Source organism: Chenopodium album, chromosome 10, assembly GCF_948465745.1.
Source record: "Chenopodium album chromosome 10, dcCheAlbu1.1, whole genome shotgun sequence".
Classification (NCBI taxonomy): domain Eukaryota; kingdom Viridiplantae; phylum Streptophyta; class Magnoliopsida; order Caryophyllales; family Amaranthaceae; genus Chenopodium; species Chenopodium album.
The window spans coordinates 25,973,952-25,980,557 of record NC_137843.1 but is presented as its reverse complement, the minus strand read 5'-3'; the positions used below and the strand labels follow the sequence as shown (position 1 = coordinate 25,980,557).

Sequence of the window (6,606 nt, the reverse complement as noted above, 5' to 3'; positions counted from 1 at the left end):
GAGGATATCATCCAAACAATGGATGATTCATAGACACAAAAAGATGATATCATTTAGTCTATAGATGATATCATCCAGCTTATAGAAGATATCATAGAAACATTAGAGGATATCATCTAGCCATTTTTAATGACATCATCCAACCAATGGAGGAAATTTTATCTAGTTATACCCTAAAGATAGGGTCATTTGTGAACAACTACTCGTTTTTTTATTTTATTTATTTATTTATTTATTTTTTTTAAGAACTACCTAGAAGTTAAGAAAATTTTGGGTAGCACTATCCATAAACGTTTTCCGTCCAAAAAAATGTTAATGGGGCCTACTTTTTCACTTTTTCCACTTAATTAACTTCCCTAATTATCTTCTCTCTCCTCCCTACTTAAATTCCCCTAACCCCTAGAAATCAAAACCCCCAAATTTAGACATCCTACCAATTACAATGGCCAATTAGACATCTTACCAATTACAATGGCCAATTAGTAATTAAAATGCAATTGAATTCAATCTCAAAGTTAAATAATCGAAACCTAGTTTCAATTGAAACCCTAAAACCTAGAAATCAAAATCCCCAAATTTATTTGAACCCATAAACCCTAATCCAAATCACTAATTTACACCTTAATTATGTTAATTGCATTCAATTAAAACTTCTAAACAAATACGGTAAACAATGAATTAAAAGGAAAGTGTGAAACATTACTTGAATAATTGAGAATTTGTGTTCAATTGATTGAGTTTGTTCTCTTGGCTTTTTTGAGTGAGAATGGAGGGGAAGTTGATTAGGGAGGAGAGAGAAGGTAATTATGGGAGTTAATTAAGTGGGAAAAGTGAAAAAGTGGGCCCAATAACGTTTTAATTGGACAGAAAACGTTAATGAGTAGTGCTACCCAAACGTTTTGTAACTTCTGGGTAATTCTAAACAAATAAAAAAAATGAGTAGTTGTCTACAAATGACGCTATCTATAGGATAGTTCTAGACAAAATTTCCACCAATGGATGATATCATTGAAATAATGAATGACATCATCCATACAAATAATCATATCATCCAAATAATGTATGATATTATCTAACCAAATAATCATATCATCCAACCTAAACACTAAAAGATATCATCCAAACAATAAATTATATCATCTAATCAATTAATTATATCATCCATCCTAAACCCTTAAAGATATCATTCATCTTCATGAGAAAAACTAAAAATAAAAAAAGTCCAAATTTAAAAAAAAAAAGGAAATAAATTATAATGATTTTATCTAAGTAATTACTTATATCTTCCAAACAATTGATCATGTCATCTAACCAATCAATCATATCATCAAACCTAAACAATAAAGATATAATCCAAGAAATTATTGATATCATCCAAACAATTAATCATGTCATCCAATCAACTAATCATATCCTCTAATCTAAAAATTATAGATATCATCCAAATATCATTCAGATATCATCCAAACAATTAATTATGTCACCTAACCAATTAGTCATATCATCCAGCCTTTTTTTAAATATATACTTCCTCTATTTTTATTTAGTTGACGCATTTAATTTAGGCACACATATTAAAGAATAGCTAGTAAATGCAAAGAAAAAAACTTACCCCAATAGGAAGCGTGTTAACTAAAAAAAAACTTCCTATAAAGGAATACGTGTCAACTAAAAAATTGGAGGTAAGTATATCACCTAAGTAGTAGTGAAATCATCCAGACAAACTAACCATGTCATCCAGACCAACCAATTAATCATATCATCCATCCTTTTTAGTAAATAGTTACTTATATCATTTAAACAATTAAATGTGTCATCTAACCAATTAATCATATCATTCAGCCAAGACACTTAAGATGTTATCCAAACAATTAATCATGTCATCTAGCCAATTAATTATATCATCCATCTTAAACACTTAAACATATCATCTAGACTATTGATCGTATCATCCAAACAATTAATCATATCATCCATCGAACTAATCATATCATCCACATTACATACATCAAATTATTATTAAGACAATACAAATGATATCATTCATGGTATCTATGTCAAAACAATAAAATCCCATAGAAAATTCAAAAATAAAGAAAAGCCCAAAATAAAAACATTAATTAAAAATTAAAATGTAGAGTATGGAGTAATTAAAATGAAATTATTAACTTATTGCCTTTTAATTTTTAATCAAATATCAGCACATATTTGATGAGCATTAAGGCCAGTAACTAAACTCTCATGCAATTTCTCTGTCCTCCCAAAATTCCATTATTTAACATCTTTAATCCCAAAATTTCAACACATGTTTAATAAGCAAGCATCGTTTCAGTCCCAAAATCAAAATTCAATTTCAGCTCATAATTTATGAGCTCTCGTCACCGTTTTTTCCTTCCGATACACTCGTCTTGCCATCTCCTCCGCCGCACCTGCCATTGCTTCTCTGTCCTCCAAATACCAAAACAACGACATTTTCGGCTACCCCATAATTGTCGATGATTACTTACTTGCGGGTTACAGTGGTCAAGTAATTGTTAGGGATGAATCTCGATATTGTGTTGTTTGCCATTTGGTGAATTTACTAATTAAATTAATTAAGAGGGAAAGATTTAGGCCACTCATTCCAACAAATAGGAAAGAAGAGATATTATGAGTGAAATATTATTTGAAAATGATGGTCGTCGTATCACGAACGGTTGAGTGAGGCTTGCCTCGCCCATTACTTTGTGAAATATAAAATATAACTTCTGAATATTAATGATCAATTCATTGAGTCGGTTCTAACAAGTACCCACAAGACTACTATTTTCCGTAGGCACTAAAATGTAAATTTTATTCAATATCCAAAACATCATTAATTTTGTATTAATGTATTTTAAAAAAAAACAACTGATATTTTACCAAATGCCACTGATTACTTAAAAAATTCACCAAATGCCATTAAGGTTTTTAAAATGAAAAAATGGAAACTAATAATCCCACCTTTGCCTTTTCTACTCTAAACAATCCCACCTTTTCGAATTCCCAAAACAATCCCACATTTAACCTCTATCTTCTTAAAACAGGCCTTTTACCGGTTTGTGAAATTGGTAACTTGTTTTAGAAGGTGACTTGCCACATGTCACCTTCTAAATGGTCCAATTTTAATTTTCTTAATTTAAAAAAAACAAAAATAATTTTTCCTTCCCAGCTCCCCACCACCGCATTCCAACTCCCCACCGCCGCATCACCACCCTATCCCCTTTCCCCACCTCCATTTTCCAATTTCATTGCCATCGTAACCCCACTACAGCTATCCTACAACCCCTTGTAACATTGCACCAATCCTCGTTGTTGCAGTGGTCGAATTTCGTGAAGGTGATCGGATTTTAGGGTTTTGTGAGGCGGTCGGATTTTAGGGTCTTGTGGGTGGTTGGATTTTGCGAATCGTGGGTGGTCGTATTTTGCGAATCGTGAAGGTCGTCGGATTTTAGGGTTTCGTGGGTGGTTGGATTTTGGGATTCGTGAAGGTGGTCGGATTTTAGGGTTTTGTGGGTGGTTGGATTTTGCTTATTAGAGACGGTCGAATTTTGGGATTTGTGAAGGTGGTCGGATTCAGGGATTTTGGGGTTGGGTGGGTCTGTTGAACGAAGTGATGAATCATATTTATACAGGGTTCTTAGGCACATTTATGTTAGTTTTTATACCTTTTTCTTAGTCTTTTTGGTTGTTTATAAGGTCATATTTACATAATTCATCATTTATCGTTCTATTACTCTTCGTTTTTGTATTTCTTAATGTTTCAGGTGATTTCATAGTCATTTGAATGCTTTCGAAGTGTTTGGAGATGATTCACATGATATTCGAATGGAAATCAATGGATCGAGTTCATTTATCGAGGAATTTATGCTCATGGATGTTGGCTCTAAGGATTTTATGCATGGAAAATGATTATATCATCCACGAGAGTCGCTATGGACCTTTTCGAAACGAATTTGAGTTAGAAACGAGAAAAACAAAGGCTTGCAAGGTATCAAAAAATGACCTTTTCTCACTCTTTTGATCATAACTTGAGTTCTACAGATCGGATTAAAGCAGTTCAAGTTGCGTTGGAAATTAGACTTGAAGAGCTTTCTAATGATAGGTAGAACGCCCCAAGAAGCTTTCAAGAACAGAAGTTATAAGCGTTTGAATCCAAGTGACGCAGTCAGCTACCCTCGGGATCTTGCTGCGGGTCTGTCTTGCGGCCACTCGAAGGCTGCTGCTGTTACTGCTAGTGCGCAGCCACCAACCCTGCGACCGCGGGTTTGGTCAAGTGGTGATGAGCCACGAGCAGCCTTGTTTCTCACGTTCCACGTTATCGCTTATCATCCAATAATATTTTAGCTTATATATTTATTTACTTATTTCTATTTTAATTAGCTTAGAAGGAGGCTTTAATATAAATACTTAAGAGGATTTTATTTGGCCTCTTATGCTTTATTTTCTAGATTAAACGTTTCTTTAGTTTTCTTCCTCCATTGTTAAACCCTAGTTTATTATTTTCCATTAATTTAATCATCGAGGTATTTCATTTTTTTTTTTCGTTCTTTACTTTATTAATTATGAATTCAAGTTTATTTATCTCTTTTATTTTTTGTATTTCAATTATGAGAGAGTAGTCGTTTTCTAGGGCTAAGTGAGGGAAGCCATGTTTGTACCTTGATTATTTGTGCTTAATTATTTATAAATTTATGAATTGGGGTTTGAATTATTCCTACTGATTTGTGCTTTATTGTTTGATTCATGTAATTTTCCAATATCATGAGTTGATTATTTATCTAATAAAAATTAGAATTGAAAGATCATATTTTTAGAAACTTAATTACAATTGGCGAATTCGATTATGTTAGCGACCCAACTATATATGTTAATTCGTAAGTGTTAATTCCCGACCGTAGGATTAAAAGTGCTTTAATTATTCGACCTAGTTTGTTTGTTAATGGATTGTTTGCATTTATTGGATTGGTATAAGCATGGTTGACCGAACGTATGCCCTAGATCTTTATTTATTTGAGAACAACCTTATTTTCATTATTCTCCTAGTTTAGCTAATTGAAATCAAATCACTCTTCGATTATTGAAATAGTTTATATAATCGGGCAAAAACTAATAGAACATGTCTCCCTGTAGGATTCGACCCGTATTTGCTAAGTCTCTGCAAACAACAGACACCGTGCACTTGGGGTTTAACTTATTATTCATCAAGTTTTTGGCGCCGTTGCCGGGGAGACGACTAGATTCTATTAGTTTTAGTTTGATTGTTTAAACTATTTCCAATTGTCCCATTGGAACTTCTAGTTCCAATTGGGGAATTCTCATTGTTTTCTTTTCTTTTTGTTGATGGCCAGGTCAAAACGAACAGGTGACTTGATCCCTACGGATCCAAACTTGGACAAGACCCTTAGGCAACTCAAAAAGCAAGGGAAAGGAAAGCAGAAAAAGACCCGTTTGTAGAAAAATTCTTCAACACAGTCTAACATAGAAAAAGAGATGACTGATAATAGGTCTCTTAATTCTTTCGGGGTCCAACAAGTCTTAAAATGCCAGAAATCACTACAGAGAACTTTAAAAATAAACCTACATTGCTCAGTAGGGTCCAACAAAATCAGTTTAGCAGCCATCTAACTGATAAGCCAATTAATCACTTGCAGCAATTTCAACAATTATGCTCCACTGTACATCACAAAGGAGTCACTCAAGATCAATTGAAAGTGATCTTGTTCGGATTTTCCCTTCGCGATAGAGCTCAAAAGTGGTTAAATATTGTCTAGGAGACAGAGTGGAGCAAGATTTCCCAAGCATTCCTAAAAGAGTATTTTCCCCTTGAAAAAACTGAAAAGATTTGACACCAAATATCAACATTTTCTCAGGAGTCAGGGGAATCTCTTAGGGAAGCATGGGATAGATTCTTAGATCTTCAACGATCATGCCGACATCACAATTTTGAGAAGTGGAATCTTGTTCGTATTTTCTATAACGGACTAGAACCCGAGACTAAATGTATTGTTGACTCTGCAGCAAGTGGTGTGTTCCTTGACAAAATGATCGAGGAAGGGTATGATTTTCTTGCAAATCTTGCAGCCAACCTGTTGGCGTCGTTTGAAGTGCACTTATGTTAAGCATGTGTGAATATGCTTGGCACTCTCAGGAAGTGGGAATTGACATATACGATTAGGGACAAGGAAAGTAGGGAGCCGTCAACAAGTTTTTAAGGAACTTGTAAACCGTTCACGGATCATAAAAGGCAACCACAATAAAGGGACAACAAAAGGCAACAACGATTGACCCGTGATTGTTACACCCCATTCATAATCCATGAGATTATTAACTTCATATGGTTCGGAACCACAAAAGGAGGATTATCATATTAGATGTGATTTTCGATTACATATTCCCTTTAACATGCAATATGGTGATCATAATAGCAATAGAATAAACATTAATATTGGAAGCAATTTAACCATAATATCGTTAGTCAAATCAAATAATAATAAACCTAATCATGATATTAGCAATATTAAAATAAAATAAGTAATTACATTAATTAATTACTCATATTCACATGCTCCTTTAAATTGCTACATC

The 6,606-nt window shown here is 33.5% G+C and overlaps 1 non-coding gene across 1 annotated transcript; it reads right to left on the bottom strand.

Annotated features, from left to right (window-relative positions):
- Positions 1–5,859: 5,859 nt before the first annotated feature.
- Positions 5,860–5,965, bottom strand: LOC145565888 (small nucleolar RNA R71). Its single transcript, XR_014095248.1, has one exon. It is a non-coding gene; the product is annotated as a small nucleolar RNA R71 (small nucleolar RNA).
- Positions 5,966–6,606: the final 641 nt, after the last annotated feature.